The sequence below is a fragment of the Carcharodon carcharias genome, chromosome 5 (genome assembly GCF_017639515.1).
Source record: "Carcharodon carcharias isolate sCarCar2 chromosome 5, sCarCar2.pri, whole genome shotgun sequence".
In the NCBI taxonomy this organism is placed as follows: domain Eukaryota; kingdom Metazoa; phylum Chordata; class Chondrichthyes; order Lamniformes; family Lamnidae; genus Carcharodon; species Carcharodon carcharias.
This window is the reverse complement of record NC_054471.1, coordinates 46,008,000-46,032,017: the sequence shown is the minus strand read 5'-3', so window position 1 is coordinate 46,032,017 and position 24,018 is coordinate 46,008,000.

The window sequence follows — 24,018 nt, the reverse complement described above, 5'->3', positions numbered from 1 at the left end:
CCTCCACTCTTACTTCTTCCTCAACCCTTACTCCCTCCTCTCTCCAAATCCCTTCCTCCACCCAGACACCCTCCCCTCTCCACACTCCTTCCCTTGCACCTTCCACCCCCTTTCACCTGCCTCCCCAATTGCGGACTTCTACCCCGTTACCCCTCCTCCCCCTGTTCTCCCGCCCCCAACTAACCTCCCATCCTCCCCCAGGACACCTTCATTCCCCCCTCCCCCGATCCTGAAGCCTTCATTCCCCCACCCCCCGCCAACCTCACATCCCCAACACCTCTTCGTCTCCCAGCTGATCCTAGCCCTTCCTGTCCCACCCCCTCGACCATCACCCATTGTGAGCATCAATGGTGAATATCCACCTTCTCTGAACCGCTTCACAGCAGAGCCATGTCCATGAGAATCAACCGAGCATGCCATGGATATTCCTCCAGTGTGCCGTTGCTGTCAGTCTTCACAATCTCCTGCTCCTCAGATGTCCACGATGTGAGCAAAGCCCTGGCTCTTTCTGCATGTCACACATGTCAAGACTTGTTCTACACTGGCGTGCTTTCCCACCGACGTGTGCAGACGATCCGGGGTTGGGGACAGGCCTAATAATGATGTGCTGATGTATTGCAATGAGGTTCCTGATGTCTGATGGCAGAGAATGCAGCCCACCATCGGAGGGCTGAGCGAATGATCGCAAACTTGTTTCGTGCCATCGTGAAACCACTCACGCCATATTGTCCGCTCACGCCACCAAACATGCACGACGCTGGCGAACACAGAAAATCCCGGCCTTAGTCTCAGACCCACTCCTCTCTCCCTCAAACTGAATGTAAAATTCAATCATATTATATCATTGCTACCTAGGGGCACCTTCACTATGAGATCATGAATTAATCCCATCTTGTTGTACAGTACCAGTGTAGCCTGCTCACTGGTTGGCTCCGGAACATCCTGTTCTAAGAAACTATCCTGGAAACATTCAACATACTCCTCATCTAGATTATATTTGTCCATCTGATTTTTCCAGTCTATGTGTAAATCAAAATTTCCCATGATTACCATTGTACCTTTCTGACAAGCTCCAGTTATTCCTTCCTTTCTACTCTGCCTTACCGTGTGGTTACTGTTAGGGGGCCTGTACACAACTCCTACAAGTGACTTCTTGACTTTACCGTTTCTCATCTCGATCTAAGCCATTTCCACATCCTGGTTTTGAACTCATCCTCTATTTTTAAAAAATGTATTCATGGGATGTGGGCTTCGCTGGCTGGGCCAGCATTTATTGCCCATCCCTGGTTGCCCTTGAGAAGGTGGTGGTGAGCTGCCTTCTTGAACCGCTGCAGTCCATATGGTGTAGGTACACCCACAGTGCTGTTAAGAAGGGAACTCCAGGATTTTGACCCGGTGACAGTGAAGAAACGGTGATATAGTTCCAAGTCAGGATGGTGAGTGACTTTGAGCGGGAACTTCCCGGTAGTGGTGTTCCCATTTATCTGCTGCCCTTGTTCTTCTAGATAGTAGTGGTTGTAGGTTTGGAAGGTGCTGTCTAAGGAGCCTTGGTTAATTCCTGCAGTGCATTGGTACACACTGCTGCCATTGTTTGTTGGTGGTGGAGGGAGTGAATGTTTGGGGATGTGGCCCTAATCAAGTGGGTTGCTTTGTCCTGGACGGTGTCAAGCTTCTTGAGTGTTGTGAGAGCTGCACTCATCCAGGCAAGTGGAGAGTATTCCACCACATTCCTGACTTGTGCCTTGTAGATGGTGGACAGCATTTGGGGATTCAGGAGGTGAGTTACTCGTCACAGGATTCCTAGCCTCTGACCTGCTCTTGTAGCCACAGTATTTATATGGTTAGTCCAGTTCAGTTTCTGGCCAATGGTAATCCCCAGGATGTTTATAGTGGGGGATTCAGTGATGATAATGTCATTGAACATCAAGGAGCAATGGTTGGATTCTCTCTTGTTGGAGATGGTCATTGCCTGACACTTGTGTGGCGCGAATTTTACTTGTTAGCCTAAGCCTAGATATGCTCCAGGTCATGCTGCATTTGCTCATGGACTGCTTCAGTATCTGAGGAGTCACAAATGGTGCTGAACATTATGCAATCATCAGTGAACATCCCCACTTCTGACCTTCTGATGGAAGGAAGGTCATTGATGAAGTAGCTGAAGATGGTTGGGCTTAGGACACTACCCTGAGGAACTCCTGCAGTGATGTCCTGGTGCTGAGATGACTGACCTCCAACAACCACAACCATCTTCCTTTGTGCTAGGTATGACTCCAACCAGCGGAGAATTTCCCCCTGATTCCCATTGACTCCAGTTTTGCTCAGGCTCCTTGATGCCACACTCTGTCAAATGCTGCCTTGATGTCAAGGGCAGTCACTCTCACCTCACCTCGGGAGTTCAGCTCTTTTGTCCATGTTTGAACCAAGGCTGTAATGAGGTCAGGAGCTGAGTGGCCCTGGCGGAACCCAAACTGGGCGTCAACGAGAAGGTTATTGCTAAGCAAGTGCTGCTTGATAGCACTGTCAATGACATGTTTCGTTACTTTACTAATGATTGAGAGTATACTGATGTGGCATAAATGGCCAGGTTGGATTTATTGCATTTTGTGTACAGGACATAACTAAGCAAATTTCCACATAGCTATTGATCTCTATTGTGATAATACCATCATTAACTAACAGAACACCCCTCCACCTTTACCTTGCTTCTTGTCCTTCCTAAATATCCTGAACCTATCAATATTCAGGTCCCAATCCATGTCCTCCCACAGCTATGTCTCCGTAATGGCTGTCAAATCATAATTATTTATTTCCATATGCACTCTTGGTTCATCTATTTTGTTTTGAATGCCAACTGCATTCAGATATAGATTCTTTTAGTTTTATCCTTTTATTCTTTTTATAGATCTTTTTCTGGATGGCAAGCTGTAAATAGTTGGGTGCCACAGGTTTCGGTCCTTGGGCCCCATCTATTTACAATCTATATTAATGACTTGGATTCGGGGATAGAAGGTACTATAGTTAAATTTGCAGATGACACCAAAATAGTTGGGAAAGTAAGGTGCAATGAAGAAATAAGAAATTTACAAATGGATATGGACAGGTTAGGTGAATGGGCCAAAATTTGGCAGATGGAGTTTAATGTCGATAAGTGTGAGGTTATCCATTTTGGTCGGTAGGGTAAAAAGGTGACTTATTATTTAAATGGAGAGAAACTTCAGAATTCTTCAGTGCAGAGGGATCTGGGTGTCCTCATGCATGAATTACTGAAAGCTAGTATGCAGGTACAGCAGATAATAAGGAAGGCAAATGGAATTTTGGCATTTATTGCTAAAGGAATAGAGTATAAAAATAAGGAAGTGTTGTTGCAACTGTACAAGGCATTGGTGAGACCACACCTGGAGTACTGTGCACAGTTTTGGTCCCCTTATTTGAGGAAGGATGTAGTTGCATTGGAGGTGGTTCAAAGGAGGTTCACTGGACTGATTCCAGAGATGCGGGGCTTGTCTTATGAGGAGAGATTGAGCAGTTTAGGCCTATACTCGCTTGAGTTTAAGAGGATGAGAGGAGATCTAATTGAGGTATATAAGATGCTAAAGGGGATAGACAAAGTAGACGTGGAGTGGATATTTCCCCTTGTGAGGCTTTCTAGAACAAGAGGCCATAGTTTTAGGCTAAGGGGTGGTAGATTTAAATCAGAGATGAGGAGGAATTACTTTTCTCAAAGGATTGTGAATCTGTGGAATTCGCTACCTCAGAATGAAGTGGATGCCAGGACGCTGAATAAATTTAAGAAGGAGATAGACAGATTTTAAATTTGTAACAGGTTAAACGGTTATGGGAAGAGGGTGGGAAATTGGAGTTGAGGCCGAAATGAAATCAGTCATGATCGTATTGAATGGCGGGGCCGGCTCGAGGGGCTGAATTGCCTACTCCTGCTCCTAGTTCTTATATTCTTATAGCCTCTAGTTTCATCTGTTGATTTACTGTTTGATTTGTACTCTCTATCCCTTCCTGTCAAGGTCTGTTTTTCAATTCCCGTATTAATGCCATTTTCTTTCTTCTCCTGTTACAGAGTACGACCACTTCCTAAAGACTGAGAAAGTTAGAAAGCAGAAAGCAAAAGATCTCTTTCCCTAACATCTCTTATTAGCATCTCTAAGCATGCAATCCTAAATCGCACTTCTTGCAGTAAACCTTACCTACAGCACCTCTTTCCCCCTATGCACTGAATCCCCACTTTGAACTAAATTCCCAAATATACTCACTTGGTCTCTGTCTCACTCAGGCCGAAGTCTCCCCTCACTGATGGTGCTCCTCTTACTGGGCTTAGGACTCAGGACTTTGAAGAAGAGTCATACAGACTCGAAACGTTAACTCCGTTTCTCTCGCCACAAATGCTGCCAGATCTGCTGAGATTTTCTAGCATGTTCTGTTTTTATTAACAGAGTAGTTGCTGAGCTGAATGAAATGAATCAAAAGCATGAAAAACAACTGGGAAAAAAGAAAATGCTCAAAAAGCCGCGCCAGCATCTGTGGAGAGAGAAACAGAGTTAATGTTTCGATTCCATATGACTCTTCTTCTGAGTCCTCAGTCCAGAGTCCAGAGTCATACGGACTCGAAACATTCGCTCTGTTTCTCTCTCTACAAGATGCTGCCAGACTTGTTAAGTTTTTCTAGCATTTTCTGTTTTTATTTCATATTTCCAGCATCCACAGTATTTTTCTTTTATTTTAGTGAACTACTCTATTAAATTGAGTTGTTTTTTGTTTCAAGCTGGTTAAGAAGGCATATGGGCTACTTGCCTTTATTAGCTGAGGCATAGAATATAAGAGCAGGGAGGTTAGGCTGGAACTGTATAAAACGCTGGTTAGGTTAGAGTATTGCGTGCAGTTCTGGAATCCGCATTATAGGAAGGATGTGATTGCACTAGAGAGAGTGCAGAGGAGATTTACCAGGACGTTGCCTGGGCTGGAGAGTTTTAGTAATGAGGAGAGATTGGGGTTATTTTCCCTGGAGTAGAGGAGATTGAGGGGGGACATTGAGGTGTATAAAATTCCGAGGGGCATAGAAAGGGTAGACAGGAAGGAACTTTTCCCTTTGGTGGATCAATTACCAGGGGGTATAGATTTAAGGTAAGGGGAAGGAGGTTTTGAGGGGATATGAGGAAGAATTTTTTCACCCTGAGGTTGGTGGGAATCTGGAACTCACTGCCTGAAAGTGTGGTAGAGGCAGAAACCCTCATAACATTTAAGAAGTATTTGGATGTGCACTTGCGATGCCATGGCATACAAGGCTATGGGCCTCGTGCTGGAAAATGGGATTAGAATAGTTAGGTGCTTGTATGACCAGCGCAGACTCGATGGGCCGAAGGGCCTTTTTCTGTGCAGTAGACCTTTATGACTCTATGACTCTATAAGCTGCCACCATTGGCTAGAGTTCTGTAGGTCTGAAGAAGTCTTCATAATCATATGTAGGTCAACTGTAAGTCTTTATTGACTCTTAGAACTTTATACAAATATACAGTAAAGGGTACAAGCTAGGAGTTGTCTTTATGCTTGCTGGTATACACAACTCTGTCCGACACTTGACTGATACTGGGTGCGGGTCATGTGCTCTTTTATATTACTGTGTGGGTGATACTGTACTCAGTCCCACAATAAACCTACATGTGCCAGACCCTTATACTACAGGCAGCAGGCTGCGTTATTCCACTGAGGTCCTCCACATGCAGCCTGAAAGGATCCAGTTGCAAAAAAATTCAGTGTCAGAGTGACGTTCATGACGACTGGCATTGGATGATTATCCAAGCAGTTGGCAGCGATGTCCCCAGCCAGGATCTCAGATAGAGAGGTTATTGAGGCTCTTGACAGCCTGAGTTTCCTCCAGCACTGTGTTTCAGACATTTGAAGATAACTCATTCTTACACTATATACCTGACTGGGAGCATAAGGCCTTGTTCTATGCCTTCATGGTTGCAGCATCCTGCCCTCAGCAGCTCCTTGCTTCTGTGCAGGTCTGTCACCCTCATGCACATCCAGTGCATCATGTCCTGACTATATGGCCTTCTCTCTCTCTTTGTGAATCTACCCATCCTCCTCCTTCTCTCCTCCTAACTGGAAGATGCGTCTCCCACAGAGACCACTATCCCCATGTTGCTCAAACCACACAGGCTGAAGTGCAGATGAGGCACTAAGTGCACAAGTCTGCAGGCATCTTTCAGGCTTAAAACACCTCTACATTACTCTGAATACACACATTCAAAGAATAATTGCTCACACAACTCAGTCAAACACTGAACCCAACAGCTCTCTTTAAACCTGCCCTGATGTGCAACCATGGAAAAAAACAAATTCCTCACCTGGCCTCTTTCCCACTCTCTGAATGCATTATTTCAGGAGAGGCAGTGCATAGTGGTATTGTCACTGAACTAGTATTCCAGAGATCCAGGGTAATGCTCTGGGGACACAGGTTTGAATTCCACCATGACAGATGGTGAAATTTGAATTCAATAAAAATCTGGAATTAAAAGTCTGATGATAACCACAAAATCTTTGCTGATTGTCATAAAAACCCATCTGGTTCACTAATGCCCTTTAGGGCAGGAAATCTGCCATCCTTACCTAGTCTGGCCTACACGTGACTTCAAAACCTCAGAAATGTGGTTGACTCTTAAATGCCCTCTGAACAAGGGTAATTAGGGATGGACAATAAATGATGGGCTAGCCAGTGATGTCCACATCCCATGAATGAATAGGTTTTAAAAAAGTACTGATTATTTGATTACGGTGGCCAGGTTCCTGATTCCTAGGGTTGTTGCTTAATGACTTTGGGAATCCAACCCAACATCAACGCCAATCTCGCCACAGGCATGGAACAGTCCCATTTTTGGACCGTATTATTCAGTCCATATTTTACCATTTTGGTCTTTTATGGGCTATTCTTTCCTTAGTTATCCTTTTATTCTTTATGTATTGATAAAACATTTTTGGGTTCTCCTTGATTTTACTTGCCAATATGCTTTCCTAATTTCCTTTTTGATTTCACCCCTGCACTTTCTATATTCCTCTTGGCTTTCTGTAGTTCTCGGTGTCTGATGTAAGCTTTCCTTTTCTGCCTTACCATATGCTCCTTGACAACCATGGGCTCTGGATTTGGTCGTCCAACCCTTTATCTTTGTGGGAACGTGTTTACTTTGAACCCCTTGAATCTCCACTTTGAATACCTCCCACTGCTCTAACAATGATTTACCTTCATGTAGCTGTTTCCAGTTAACACTTGCCAAATCAATCCTAGCTGAACTTAGTAAAATTGGCCTTTACCCAATTTCAAACTTTAATTCCTGCTCTAATTTTGTCCTTTTCCATAATTATGTTAGAATAACTAAATTATGATCCTCTTCACAACTTACTTTCCTACCCTTCTTTGTGTCATCAGCAGATTTAGCAACAAAGTCATTTATAAAAAAGTTGAGGCCCCAGCATTAATCCCTGTGGCACAACACTCGTTACATCCTGCTAACCAAAAAAGGACCCATTTATGCCTACTCTGTTTCCTATTAGCTAGCCAATCTTCTATCCATACCAATATGTTACCACCTATACCATGAGCTTTTATTTTCCGCAATAACCTTTGATGTGGCATCTTATCAAATGCCTTCTGGAAATCTAAGTACAGGACATCCACCAGTTCCCCATATGCTCCTCGACAACCATGGGCTCTGGATTTGGTCGTCCAACCCTTTATCTTTGTGGGAACGTGTTTACTTTGAACCCCTTGAATCTCCACTTTGAATACCTCCCACTGCTCTAACAATGATTTACCTTCATGTAGCTGTTTCCAGTTAACACTTGCCAAATCAATCCTAGCTGAACTTAGTAAAATTGGCCTTTACCCAATTTCAAACTTTAATTCCTGCTCTAATTTTGTCCTTTTCCATAATTATGTTAGAATAACTAAATTATGATCCTCTTCACAACTTACTTTCCTACCCTTCTTTGTGTCATCAGCAGATTTAGCAACAAAGTCATTTATAAAAAAGTTGAGGCCCCAGCATTAATCCCTGTGGCACAACACTCGTTACATCCTGCTAACCAAAAAAGGACCCATTTATGCCTACTCTGTTTCCTATTAGCTAGCCAATCTTCTATCCATACCAATATGTTACCACCTATACCATGAGCTTTTATTTTCCGCAATAACCTTTGATGTGGCATCTTATCAAATGCCTTCTGGAAATCTAAGTACAGGACATCCACCAGTTCCCCTTTATTCACAGAACATATGACTCCTTCAAGGAATTCCTATAAATTGGTTAAACATGATTACCTTTTCACAAAACCATGTTGACCCTGCCTGATTGCCTTGAATTTTTCTAAGTGCCTGCAACAACATTTTAAATAATAGCTTCTAGCATCTTCTCTGTGACAGGTGATAAGCAAAATGGCCTGTTGTTACCTTCTTTCTGTCTCCGTCCCTATTTGAAAAAAGGAGTTACATTCATTATTTTCCAAATTAGTAGAATCTTCGCTGAATCTAGGGAAGTTTGGAAGGTTAAACCCAATCCACTAGCCACTTCTTTTAAGACCCTAGGATGAAGTTCATCAGGATCTGGGGAGCCTGCAGCTCCAACAATTTGCTAAGTACCACTTCCCTGGTGATTGTAATTTTCCTGTGTTCTTCCCCTTGGAACTTTTCTTTCTTGTTGGAATATATCTATTCTGTGTATTTTTAAATATTCCTTTAAATTTCTATTTTTAAATGTCTGCACCCCTATTGACTTATCCCTTCATTTGCCAGTTCACTTTAGCTAGCTCTGCTTTCATGCCCTCATAATTGCCCTTAAAGTTTAAAATACTAGTCTTGGACCCACTATTCTCTCCTTTAAACTGAATAGAAAATTCAATCATATTATGTTTGCTGCTACCTAGGAGTACCTTCACTGTGAGGTTATCAATTAATCCTATCTTGTTGCACAATACCAGATTTGATAAACTATCCTGAAAACATTCTTTGAACTTCTAGCCCATCTGATTATTCAGTTTATATGTAGATTAAAATCCCCCATGGTTATTGCCTTATGTTTCTGACAAGCTCCCATCATCTCTTCCTTTATACTCTGTCCTACCATGTGGTTACAATTTGCGGGCCTATACACCACTTACACAAGTGACTTCTTGCCTTTACCATTTCTCATGTCTACCCAAACTGCTTCTACATCCTGGTTTCACGAATTTAGGTCATATCTCTCTAATGTGCTAATGCCTTCATTAATTAATAGCCATCTTTTCTCTCCACCTTTTCGCAGCTCCCTGTCCTTCCTAAATAGCATGTACCCTTCAATATTTAAGTCCCAATCTATGTCATCTTGTAGCCATGTCTCTGTAATGGCCATCAGATCATACTTACATATTTCTATTTGCGCTATCAGTTCATCTGTTTTGTTTCAAGTGCCATGTGCACTGATACAAAGCCTTTAGTTTTGTTCTTTTATTGTTTTTGTAACTTCAAGCCTTATCTGCTGACTTACTCTTAGATTTGTACTCTTCTGTCATGGTCTCTTTATCATTTCCCTATTAGTAACTTTCTCTTTTGCCTTGTCTCTACCTTTTGGTTTACCACATCTTCCCAAATTTGATCCCTTGTCCTCATTATTTAGTTTAAAACCCTCTCTACTTCCCTAGTTCTGTGGTTTGTTAGAACACCAACTCCCGCATGGTTCAGGTGTATAACATCCCAGCGGTACAGCCCCCACTTTCCCCAGTACTGGTGCCAATTCCCCCTGAACTGGAATCCATTTCTTCCATGCCATTCATTTCTCTAAACTTATTTACCTTATGCCAATTTGCACATGGCTCAGGTAATAATCCAGAGAATATTACCTTTGAGGTTCTGCTTCTTAATTTGGTGCCCAGCTCCTCATACTGACTATGCAGAACCTCCTTTCTCATCCTTCCTATATCATTAGTACCTACATGGACCAAGACAACTGGATCCTCCCCATCCCACTGTACGTTCCTCTCCAGCCCTGAGCAGATATCCTGAACCCTGGCACTGGTCAAGCATCACAGCCTTCTGGACTCTTGCTCTTTGCTACAGAGAACAGTGTCAATTCCTCTCACTATACTCTCCTCTACTACCACTAAATCACCACCACCAGAAAGCTCTCTCACTACCACTCCTTCCATCTGCTCAGCTTCATTTCCTATACACCTCAAGAATTCTGTTCCCTCTATTCCTTTCATACTAAAAGTTTCCCAGTTAATATTGGGCTAGTTAAAATCCATTATATCCCTTATTATTACTAGCCTATTGTTTTTGTACTTCTCAGGGATTTGCCCACATATTTGCTCTTCTATCTTTCTCTATTTGGTGGTCTTTTGTACTCTCCCAGTAGTGTGACTGCCCCTTTTTGTTCCATAGCTCAATCCATATGGCCTCATTTGATAATCTTTAGAACATATCAGATGAGGTAGGTAGGTCGGGTGTTTCTCATGTATCGGTGCAGACTCGATGGGCCGAAGGGCCTCTTCGGCACTCTGTGATATCATCCCAGCTCACAGCTGTAATTGCTTCTTTGACCAAAATTGCCATCCTCTCTCCTGTTTTATCCCCCTCTCTATCCCATCTTTTTTCTTTATTCTTCCATGGGATGTGGGCTTCGCTGCAAGGTCAGCATTTGTTGACCATCTCTAATTGCTCTCAAACTGATTGGCTTGCTAGGCCATTTTAGAGGGCAGTTAAGAGTCAACCACATTGCTATGAGTCTGGAATCACACATAGGCTAGACCAGGTAAGGATGGCAGATTTCCTTTCCTAAAGGAGATTAGCGAACAAGATGGGTTTTTACAACAATCAGCGGTAGTTTCATGGTAACCATTACTGAGGCTAGCTTTCAATTTCAGATTTATTAATTGAATTTAAGTTCCAGCAGCTGCTTTGGTGGGATTTGAACCCATGTCTCCACTGCATCAGCCTAATCTGCTGGATGATTAGTCCAGTGATATTATCACCATGCCACCGCTTACCCCAAGTCTGATAACTCTGTAACCAGGAACATTGAGCTGCCATTCCTGTCCCACTTTAAGCCATGTTTCTGTATTATCTATGATATCATACTGCCACATTTCTATCTGCACCCTCAGCTTGTCGGCTCCATTCATTATACTCTTGAGCACTGCCAAACTCCTTTTTTATTTTCTAACATTTGTTTCCTCTGCCTTTCAGACTCATTCATTTTCTGCCTTCTGTTTTTATTTCTGATTTTGTCCCATTTGAATTCAACCTCAGGTTCCCACCCCCCTGCCAAACCAGTGTAAACCTTGCCTGACAGCACTAGCAAACCACCTCACAAGGATATTTGTCCCATCCCTGTTGAGGTGCAAACCATCCAAGTTGTACCTGTCCCACTTCCCCCAGGACCAATCCCAATGTCACAGAAATCTAAAGCCCTCCCTCCTGCACCATTTGTCCAGCCTTGCATTCATCTACTTTATCCTTCTATTTTAATGCTCACTAGCGCATGGCACTGGGAGTAATTCAGAGATTACTACCTTTAAGGTCCTGCTTTTTAATGCCTTTCCCAACTCCTTAACCCCTACCTGCAGGACCTTATCCCTTTTTCTACCTATGTCGTTGGTACTGATATGGACCATGACCTCTGGTTGTTCACCCTCACCCTCCAGAAAGCTCTGCAGCCGCTCAGTGACATCCATGAGCCTGGCACCAGGGAGTCAACATAACATCCTGGATTCATGCCTGTCGTCGCACAAATGCCTATTTGCTCTTCTAACTATAGAATCCCCTATCACTATGGCTCTTCCAGTCTTCATTGTACTACTGTACAGCTGAGCCATCCATGGTGCCACATGGACCTGGCACTGGCAGCACCACCCAGATGAACCAGCACCGTCATCAGTATTCAGAACTGAATATCGGTTAGAGATGGGATGCACTCAGGGGACTGCTGCACAGCCTGTTTCTTTTTGACTGGTGGTCACCCATTCCTAGTATGCCCTTAAGCTGTGAGGTGACCACATCTATAAATGTGTTATCCACTTGGCTCTGAGGCTCACGTATGCACCACAGTGATGCCAGCTGCTGCTCAAGTTCTGAAACCAGGTATTCAAGCTGCTGCAACTGACAACACTTCCTGCACAAATGGTAATCCAGGATGTACACACTCAAGGTTTGAGCAGCCCTACCATTACTTTATTTATTAACTAATCTTGTCACTGCTAATAAACCTTATCAATACAAATAAAGCTTTGCCAATTCTGATAAACCTTACTACTATTAATAAACCTTACTAGTACAGATAATCCCTACTAATACTCTCTCGCTGTTTTTGAAGCTCTTGGCCCTGCGCCCTCACTGTTTCTGAAGCTGCTGTCCTCGCTCTCACCATTCTCTCCCCCCTTCTCATGATGCTCAAGTCTCTCTGAAGTCTTGTAGCTCTCTTTCCCCTTCTCGTGCTCTTTAACCCTCCGAAATTTCATCTGTTCTTTTGGTTATTGAAAGGTCTGAGGAATACTCTGGTGCAAAATTTCAATGCTCTGAGCCCAGATGCAATATTTAAGTGGTTCCCTTATTACACACACGGGGAGCAAATGCTGGGCAGTCCAGGCACTTCTCCACTGAGGTTCAAATGAGCACAGTTTATATATTTTTTACTATCAGTTACAACTTAATGGTATTAGTTAGACAAAGGCCACAGCACAATGACACCCCCCCCAGTAGGCTGATAATTGTGTTCTTGTACAGTAATTGCAGTGCAGAGACTGGGCATTGTCCTTTTGCAGACAGCAAAGAATGTATGTTTGTTCTATACAAAAGATTTACGGGGGCTGACTGGATGTGGTTTGAGGCCATCAGGCGGTGTGAAATGGCCTTTCCCATTTATTGACTGAGTTATCCTGTGTCTTTGCTTGTTTGTGTCTCCCATTTCCTAATTGCAAATTTATAGCTGAGCCCTTTGTACAAGTTTTTAGCTTTCAAGTAAGGCTGTGATTGTCTGTGTATGCTTTGGCGCCCTAGCTGCTGGTCCTGGCTGGCACTTTAAAATAAATCTAAATTTTCTGCACCTTTTGGGTGTGTAACCTTTAGGTTAAACTAGCCAGTTCATCTGCGTCCGAAAGTTCTGTTACGGCTCTGGTGGTATCGATCCGAGTAACTCCTACAGACCATGGCATCACCCGGACCTCTCCCCAAGTTTTTAAGCTTTCTAGTGTCTGAGACTCCTGTCTTTCTGGTGATGCGCTGCCACCAGGACGGGAGGCTGTGACCCCACTACATTAATATTGTGTCCTGTCCCAGCAGCCATTGTTGCTCCTTTAACATTATTTTTGTCCTATGTCTAAGGGCTTTCCTCTTATAGGTGTGACATGCTGCAATTCTCCACTCCAATGCTAACACTAGATGCACTGCGACGAGTATATGAGAGATTATTCTTATCCAGGGGTGTGTATCCACATTCAGCCCCCAGTCTCACACTTGCTCCCACCGTCGGGTCTCTCAATTGCACTTCCGTATCATTTATTAGCCTTTTAAACACCACCTGTAACACGTAATACTGTTTCATCACCTTTCGTAAGTCACCTTTAATCTTTGTCAGACTTTCGGGAAGGTAGGGAATTGGGGCCTGCTTAGGTTCCTCATTCTGTTCCAGGGTATCGTGGAGTGTGTTGGAGGTGTTGACTGAGACCTGATCCCTTTGTTGGACGTATACCATTCGCGTGTGTCCGATAGTAATTGGGAGCTAGGGTTTAAAGCTGAAGTTGGGGTGATGATGTTGCAATGTAGGCTCCCGTACATGTATGACTGTTCAGTAGTTGTCACACAGTATTCCCCCTTTCCCTTGTATCCTGAGCAGATGTGATGGTTTTCTCCATGGGTAATTTCTAACATACAACCCTCCGTTCGGTTGCACCCACATTTGTCCAACCACCACCGTGCCCCCCCCACCCCCCAACCGTTCTGACTGGATGGGGGCAAATCATGAGGCTACCTTTCCTCCTGATACCTCCTGGTGTATGGCACGTCTATGGGGTAGTACCAGAGGGAGTCATTGTCTCGGATTAACCCAATGTTCTCCACTTGGTACTGAGGGTACGGGCCCGTGTCTGCTGTGACTGAGGTGATTGCCAATACCGTGCCAATCACGTACATTTGGTTTGTGGTGCACTCCTGAATCACCGGATACACCCCGGTCATTCCTTTCAATGTACAGGTGTCCATGACGCTTGGATTCTTGGCCATCCCCCGCAGCCGGGTACTGTTGACCCAGCCTGGTACCTCCCCCTTTTGGATCTGAGCAAGATTGTGTCTTAATTGCCCAGTCATCCACTGGCCATAAGCGCGGCACAGCTGGCTTTTTTGGGTGCTGTCCTCTTGTCATTCCTCCCTTTCCACTAATTGGTTGGTGGTTTTAGCATGAGTCTCTATAGCATGTACACTTTCCAATAGAGATGCCACACTCTTGCGCTCTAGGGCTGCTGCCATTTCCCTGCCCCTCGCTGCTCTTATGAGCAGCTGCGCCTCATGATCCCTTTAAGATTCGTGACCTCAGAGTTGATTCCTTGAATGTCGAGAGACTTTACCAAGGAAGTCCCTGTGTTCACCCCTATCAGTACATTATTAACTAACCATCCGTTCTGGCGGTGGAAAGCAGCATATCCCCTGAATCTAGTGGTGCCCGTGGTGTTGGCCACCTGATTAATCACAGCCTTAGTCAGTAATTTGTATAGTTTTCGTCAGGGCGCTTGGTTACTGCAATACTCAGGCAGTTGTATACCTGCCAGGTTCACAATTACCAGTACAATCTCATGTTTAACATTATCATACAATAGTTCACCGTCCGTATATAGTACCAGTCCATTCAGTGGCCCAGGGCAAGATAGTCTCTGTGGTATCGTTGTGTCCTGTGAAAGCGGGATGGTGTTGGTCCAAGGGTCCGCTGTTGTAGTCAACTCCGCATGTTTGGGCCTTAAGATCCAATGCCAGGTATCTGTCATTCCTAAGTCCTCCTCCCCAGGACAGTGACCCTAGTTTTTGTTGTCCCGGGAGTGTGAAGGTGAATTGCAAAAAATCTCTCACACATTGTATCTGGACCTGTGTCCCCTTCGCACATGTCCAAGGTCTGTCTGAACCATCACTGATCTGGAAGCATACTGGGCCCTCATTTTTCCATTGGAGTTCCATTCCCATATGCGAGCTCTGCCCTAGGCTCTCTCCATCGCTCATTCCAATGGATAATTGCATAAGCCTGGTGCCACATTTGAAGAGCATGGACCTTTCCGTTGTGACGTTCACACCTCCTTTCACGCAATATCCATCGCTGACGTTCTTGTAACATAAGCCCATACTGGCTTCACGGTTCACGTTCTGTATGCCAGTGGCTGCAATAGCCAGGGCCCTGGTAATGATTATCGACACCCAGCTTTTTTCCATCTTGGTGTGGAGGTTACCTGGTTACTGTTATTTCTGTAATGAAGCATACTGCTGGTGATCACCAGGGGTTAGGTCGTATATAAGAGGCAGCTTTCTCCTTTTCACCCCTCCTTGTGCACAGCCCACGGTGGCCCTCCCCGTGATTGAGGATTCCCCCTTTTGTCTTTCAGATGGCCTGTCCTCCAGATTGGGAATGAATCCTAAACCACTTGGCTAACACAGTATGGACTGCTTGTTGTCCGTTCTCCCCCCACTGCCCGGTAATTCAGTCTTTCTTACTTACATCATATCTTTTCAGTTGCGACCAGTGTTTTCACGTACCTTTTCCCTTCATATTGACATAGGCACATGAATCGCTGGTCAAAAAAATTTTGTACGGTCCAGTCCATTTTGGGGCAAAACCTGTTTGGCTAGGAGTGATTTGAACAAACACCATGTCTCCAACCTCAGCCGGTGGTGACAAGGGTCCCCCTTTTGTCCTCTCTTCTAAATCCCTGATAGCCTATTTCTTCACTTCCTGTTGTAATTCCTTTAGTGGTCCATCCAATTGCTTAATATAGTTTTTAATTTTACCTCTGATGGGTCCCATATCCTCGCGCCGATGGCTATGCCCTCTGGCAAGTGCATAGCCCTCCCGGTCATCAACTCATAAGAGGTTAACCTGGTTATCTTGTTAGAGGTAGCCCTCAGTCACATCAATATGCAAGGGAGCACATCCACCCATCCCCTACCAGTTGCTGTGATTGCCTTTCCAATAGCATTTTGTCTGCAAGCATGACGCAGACCTCCCTGTCGCTTGCCATTTCAACACACCACCCTGCTCTCATGCCCACATGTCCGTCCTTGGCCTGCTGCAATGTTCCAGTGAAGCTCAATGCAAACTGGAGGAACAGCACCTCATCTTCCAACTAGGCACTTTACAACCTTCTAGACTAAATATTGAGTTCAACAACTTTAGATCATGAACTCTCTCCTCCATCCCCAACCCCTTTCTGATCCCCCTTTTTTCCAATAATTTATATAGATTTTTCTTTCCCACCTATATCCATTATTTTTAAATGTATTTCCATCCATTGTTTTATCTCTACCTTTTAGCCTATTTCGATCCCTTCCCTTCCCCCCACCCACCCCCACTAGGGCTATCTGTACCTTGCTTGTCCTGCTTTCTACCTTTAATGTCACCCAATAGCACATGTCTTAGCTAATATCACCACCATCAACACCTCTTTGTCCTTCTGTCTATGACACCTTTTGGCAATCTCCACCTATCACTGGCCCTCTATCCAGCTCTACCTGCCCCACCCCCACCCCCCACCTTAAACCAGTTTATATTTCACCTCTCTTCTATTTTTCCTTAGTTCTGTTGAAGAGTCATACAGACTCGAAACGTTAACTGTATTCCTCTCCTCAGATGCTGTCAGACCTGAGTTTTTCCAGGTATTTTTATTATTTACATTTTTTAATGTGAGGTTCACACATTCTACCATTCCTGAGCTTTGTGGATGGTAAGGTACGTGAAGTTTCTGTTTCACCCTGAGCAGCTCACACGTCCTTTTAATAATACTGCCCGTAAAATGCATTCCTTGATCTGAATCTATCTGTAAAAGGATTCCCCACCTTGGTACTAATTCAAAAGCGAGGATCTTTGCGACTGTGGTGGCGCTGCAGTCCCTGGTGGGGAAAGCCTCCACCCATCCAGTGAACTGGTCGATTATGACCAGGCAGTATTTCTTTCCCCTGCTGTTGAGAAGGGGTCCCGTAAAATCTATCTGTAGGTTTTCTCATGGACCATTGGGGCGTGACTGGTGTGATAGCCTTACTTTGATTGGTTTGCCAGGGTTATGCTGGGCATAAATGATGCATCTCTGACAATACTTGGCTACATCCCTGCCAATGCCAGTCCGCCGCTAGTTCTGAAGCAGTCTACTGAACATACTGCCCTGTTTGCTGTGGTCTGGTGTGTGATACAGTTTCAACAGGGTATATTGTATACAATTTGGGGCCATTGCTAACAACCCTTTCCTCCAAATTCTGTCTTTTCCCGTGGTGGTCCTTGCCCTTCTCCATTTTTCCTTCTCCTCGGGATCTGTATCTGCCTGTAATTTCTGCACATCCACCTCCTTTGGGCTATATGCAGCCACCCGGACTATGCGCAGTTCCTCTTTCTCAGCTGCCTCTTTGGCCACAGCGTCTGCCAGCATATCACCCCTTTGTTGCTGGTTTTCCACCTTCCTATGTGCCTGTATTTTAATAATTGCCGCCTCTGCGGGTGCTCGAGCTGCTTCCATTAACTCTTGTACTACATTCTTGTGCCTTATGTGCCCCCCTCCTGAGGTAATGAATCCCCTCCTATTCCATGCTGCCATGTAGTCATGGACTACCACGAATGCATAGCAGCTGTCAGTATACACGTTCACCCTCTTGCTCTTAGCTGCTTTGAAGGTCTCCGTAAGGGCAATCAGTTCGGCTACCTGAGCTGACAGGGCCCCTTCTAATCCCCCTTTTAGGATAGCCTCTTCGTTCTGGTCTACGGCTGTTCAGCCAGTCCGAAATTGCCCGTTTATGTATCTTCTAGATCCACCCACATAGAGGGTCAAACCTAGGTTCTCAAGTGGTTCATCTGAGATGCCCCTCTCCACCTCTTGGTCTAATCTCATCTGACACTGGTGTGGTTCCCCTTCGGATATCATTCCGTCTGCTGGATTAACTTCAGTACCCCTTATGATCTGTACTGCCTTATCTTTTGGTGGTAACACAGTTTCCCATGCCGCCTGTCTGGAGTGTGACACTGCTTTCAGTTTCCCAGTGTTTAACAACTCCACTAAAGTATGCTGGGTGTTCAGTATTATTTGTCCAGACATGGTGACAGGTTCACACACCTGGACTGCCCACACAGCACAATCTAGCACTGCCACGCACCTGGCCAGTCCCTTCACTACAGGGGACTGCTGTGTGGAATAATATGCTACAGGTCTCATACTTTCTCCTTGTTGTTTTGTCACTGCTGCATTGTAGAAATCCCCATTGATACTGCTGTAAACGTGGAATGGTCGGGACATGTTGGGTAGCTTGAGGGCTGATGCTGACATGAGACCAGCCTTCGACTCTGTATAAAAACAAAAATACCTAGAAAAACTCAGCAGGTCTGGCAGCATCTGCGGAGAGGAACGCAATTAATGTTTTGAGTCTGAATGACACTTCAACAGAACTAAGTAAAAATAGAAGTGAGGTGAAAAAAAGCTGGTTTAAGGAGGGTGGGACAAGTAGAGCTGGATAAAGGGCCAGTGATAGGTGGAGATAACCAAAAGACAAAAGACAAAAGGACAAAAAGGTGTTGAAGGTGGTGACATTATCTAAGGAATGTGCTAATTAAGGGTAGGAAGCAGGACAAGCAAGGTACAGATAGCCCTAAACAAAAACAGAATTACCTGGAAAAACTCAGCAGGTCTGGCAGCATCGGCGGAGAAGAAAAGAGTTGACGTTTCTAGTCCTCATGACCCTTGAGTTCAAGTTCTGTCGAAGGGTCATGAGGACTCGAAACGTCAACTCTTTTCTTCTCCGCCAATGCTGCCAGACCTGCTGAGTTTTTCCAGGTAATTCTGTTTTTGTTTTGGATTTCCAGCATCCGCAGTTTTTTTGTTATTAGTACAGATAGCCCTAGTGGGGGTGGGGTGGGGTGAAGGGAAGGGATCAAAATAGGCTAAAAGGTAGAGATAAAACAATGGATGGAAATACATTCAAAAATAATGGAAATAGGTGGAAAAGAATCTATATAAATATATCTATATTTATATAGATTTTTCTCTTCCCACCTATTTCCATTATTTTTAAATGTATTTCCATCCATTGTTTTATCTCTATCTTTTAGCCTTTTTCAATTCCTTCACCCCACCCCATCCCCACTAGGGCTATCTGTACCTTGCTTGTCCTGCTTTCTACCCTTAATTAGTACATTCCTTAGATAATATCACCACCTTCAACACCTCTTTGTCCTTTTGTCTGTGACATATTTTGGTTATCTCCACCTATCGCTGGCCCTCTATCCAGCTCTACTTGTCCCACCTCCCCCCCCCCCCCCCCCCCCCCGCCCCCCCCCACACCATCTCGGTTCGGCACGGCACCTAAACCCGGTAGTTACAATATGCCTCAAACTTTCAATTGCCATATTTATGGGCACCCTTGCCCTTTTCTTGTTTTACTCCAGTCACTATATTCCAATTAACTGGAGCTTGCCCTAAGACTTGTGCTATTTCTGCTCAAAAGGCTCAGAAATCAGCTTGCTGCTGTGCCTGGTCTGCAGCAATATTACACCAGGTTCTGTCCTGATACCCTTGCTGCAGCCGTCCCCAATACACCTCAGGTAGTTTCATCCAGACTAACCCATGAACCCTGTTATGGAGACCGTGGCATTGCTGTATTTCCTGCAATTTTTGCCAAAACGTCTCATTTCCGTGTCTAGGTTTTAGATGGGGTAATTTTTCCAATAGCTTCATGGTGTCGCTAGGTGACAAAGACACATACGTGGTTCTTAGTTGTGCCGGGAACCCCTTATAGCTGTCTCTGTATTGGCACCTGGGCCTACAGCCCATTTTGTTCCGGTACGGCTGCTTGAGCTGGTCTGCCTGGTTGTCTGGGCACCGGGGGCACATTTCAATTGGGGCCACAGGATATGGGGGTGGTGATTCCCAACCCACTTCCCGTTGTTCCTCATATCCTGCTGTCTGTTCCGCCAGCCCGTTCCAATCTACATTATCTGTGTATTGTGGAGCTACTGGTGGCTGTGTTAAAGCTGGCAAAACTGACATGAAATTTTTTTTGCCTGTACTAGCTCTTCATTTTGGGATTTGTTGGCCAACATTCTATTTACTTTCTTACTTAACTCTACATGTTGTCTTAACATTAGGATCCATGCTTTATCATCTTTGTCTTTTTTCTGATTATCCCACCATTTTCCCTGATCAGCGGGTGAGTCAAATGGGTTCCAATTGTTCTTTATCATTTTGCCTATCAATTTCTTATTTTTGTCAGCTAAATGCCATGTCAGGGATCCCTCTGGTCTCCACTCGAGTTTGTCACTACTGGCCATCTCTGGGTAATATGGTCGGGGTATAGTTGTTGTCAGCGGTACGGTTCTTGCCTGGGTCCTTTCTGACCGAACTCGTTACTTGCGGTTAAAACCAGATGTAATTATAACAATCTATAATACAAGCGTATGTACCCCACCCTTACCACCCCTTGAACTATTACCTGGAGCCTAGGTTTCAGATACGTGGGGCACCTGACACTTCCTGGGTAGGGACGGAGTTGGATTTAGTATTAATAAAAATGTACTTACACTGTGACTCATCCTGGTTCCCCGTCAGTGTCCTGCGTCCTTTGTGTCCTGCCGACTACGCCAATTGAAAGGTCTGAGGAATACTCTGGTATAAAATTTCAACACTCGGAGCCCAGATGCAATATTCAAGTGGTTCCTTTATTACGCATGCGAGGAACAAACACTGGGCAGTGCAGGCGCTTCTCCACCGAGGTTCAAATGAGCACAGTTTATATCTTTTTTACTATCAGTTACAACTTAATGGTATTAGTTAGACAAAGGCCACAGCACAATGACCCCCCCAGTAGGCTGATAATTGTGTTCTTGTACAGTAATTGCAGTGCAGAGACTGGGCATTGTCCTTTTGTAGACAGCAAAGAATGTATGTTTGTTCTATACAAAAGATTTATGGGGGCTGACTGGATGTGATTTGTACAAGTTTTTAGCTTTCATGTAAGGATGTGATTGTCTGTGTATACTTTGGCGCCCTAGCTGCTGGTCCTGGCTGGCACTTTAAAATAAATCCAAATTTTCTGCACCTTCAGTTTGTTAGATCAATAGTAACAAGAACATGGCTGAGGGTGAGTACCCAGCAGTCAGTGGCTGACCTCCTGACCCCATAAAGCATATCCACCATTTACAAAGATCATCTGACAGGGGACAAGTATGACACTCAAAACACTTTATACCATCCAGGGCAAACTACTTTGCTTGATTTTCCAAGTCATACATTATTTTGACAGATTTATATTTGTCATTCCTTCAATGTCAGTAGTTGAAAATTGTGGAATCAACTATCTAAAACCTTTGATGGGAGCATTATCACAACAAAGACTAGGAGGAGAATTTTCCCCATGTCGAGTGGGCCGGTTGGGAATGGGCGCAGACGGGTGCAGGCCCAATTGCCGCCTGTGATCGGGTCCGTGCCACCATTTCACGTGGGCTGGCTAATTAAGGCCCGCCCAACGTAATGCACGACTCCCGAGGATAGCGGGAATAGGTGGGTGGCAGCGAGAGTGCAATGACCGCTGGGTCCAATAGCAACCTGGCCGTCTGCTTAAATGAAGCGCTGGCAGCCTTGGAAAGGCTGATCACAATGGCAAGGAGAAGGGCTCACCAGAGGGCTGCTGGAGAGCAGGCCAGGCCAGAGGGTAGGCCAGCAGAGCAGACTAGGCCGGAGGGTAGGGCAGCAGGGCAGTGTGCCTCTCGGTTTTCAGATGAGCGCCTTGCTGCCCTCCTGGGGGAGGTGGCAGCACTGCGGGAGGTCCTGGTTCTGAGGGACGGGAGGTGGAGGCCTCCCATCTGACCAAATGTGCCTGGGAGGAGTTGGCTGAGATATTCAGCTCCCATGCCGTGGTGTGACGCACATGGGTCCAGTGCCACAAGTCTCCTGTGCTTGGGAAGAGTGAGTACCATGTTGGCAGCCTTTCCTCACAAGGTGCCCCCCACTCCCCCATGACCTCCCAACTACTCTGAGTGCAGTTACAGCATTGAATTCTTCATGGCATGTTTCCCTCGCTAGCTGGGCTGGCAGATATTGGTCATGCCTAGTTCACCCTGAGAGGGTAGTGCTGAGACGGGTTCTGCACCTGCAGCATGTGTGACACTGACACCCAGAGTATAGTTTCGGGAGCAAACGCTAAGATCTGCACCTAGGCAGAGTGCTGGAATTGCGAAGCATGTCAAAGTCAGGGTGTTAACATGCTGGGAGGGGAGTTTCCAGGTGGTGGGGCATCAATCCATCTGCTGCCCTTTGTGTTCCACGTGCTTGTGCCTCTTTGCTTTGCAAGGTTAGACCATGTGGTGCCAAATGTGATGGAGGCAGCATTTGGGCAAGGCCGAGGGGTCAGCCCTGGCTTCTTTGTGTGAGTGTGCGGCTGCTGCGGGGTGATGTAGCACTGGAGCCTTGCAATATCCCACTCTGGTTGGGGTGGCAGGGATGCAATGCAAATCCAGGTACAGGGTGGACTAATCAATGCTCTTCACCCCTTTTCAGGAGAAGATTGCACACAATGCCGCAGAGTGGGTGTGGACTGGTGGAGGCCAGGGCCAGTTGGCCATCATGACTAGATTCAAGCAAGAGGCCATGGATCTGGAGAGGTATCATGCGCCCAGGTCCACTGGTGGCGGTGACGCTGGGATGCCATGTGGAGGTATGTTTGCTGAGCACTGAGGTCACTATGTGAGTCCTAGCAGCCATGGCACTGCTGAATGCTCAGTGATTGAAGTTTGCAACATGGGTTGACCATTGATTATAGAAGGGTGAGCACATAATGATCCGGGGGACAGGCATGCACATTGACATTGTCTTCACTTTAATCAAATGTTTTTTTCTTCCTTTCAGCATCACCGGAGCAGGGCGGGAGGAAGAGCAGAGGGGCCGCCTCTCACACCTGAAGGTCCTGAACACTTTGACTCCTCAGTGTCACACTATCTCTGCCAGGCAGGCACCAGTGCAGATACTAGCACTTTGGTGGGGATTAGATCATTGGCTAGTGTCCCAGGGCACAGCGGTGAGGGCACTTCACACTCGCTTGAGGTGTGGGCGGAGACAGAGAAAGCCCATGGCACTAGCAGTCGGTGAACTGCAGGGGAACAGGCATATGCTTGGTCGGTGGCTGATGATGTGCCTCTGGAGTTGTCCATGAGGCAGCAAATGCTAGAAGTGCAGCAGGGTATGCGGGAGGATCTGGCGGAGATACATGAGGCTATGCGTGGCATGGTCTCCATGCTGGAGGAGTTCACACGGAGCATCAGCAATGCAATGAGCCTCACGGTCGAGTGCCACGCTTCCTCCATGGAGAGTGTGGCGACTCACGTGGAGCGGCTCCTCCAAAACAGCAATCAGGGCTTCCTGGGTTTGTGCACGGACCTGCAAGCCCTCACAGCGGCATTGACCTCAGCTGGTTAGTGCCAGTGTGGGAGATGGATTGGGCACCAAGTATCCCAGCTCGGTGCCCATCCATCAATGGTTAGAAGGGAGGTCTGAAGTGACCTCACGTCAGCGTAGCAGCTGCCTGTCGTCAATGCGGACTCCGCTCAGGGCACTCCGGATGAGGTCAGCAGCTCCTCCACCCCTCTGCCAGTGGCCATGGCATCCGATGAGGCTGCGGCGACTGGGGAGATGCCAGCTGTGGAACTGGCCGGTCCCTCCCAGGTGGGGCCATCAAAGGCTCCACGGGCCAGAGGACGGCCGTCAAGGTCATTGAGGCCAACAGGACGGCAGAGTGAGCAGATGGTCTCAGGTGCCAGTGCCAGT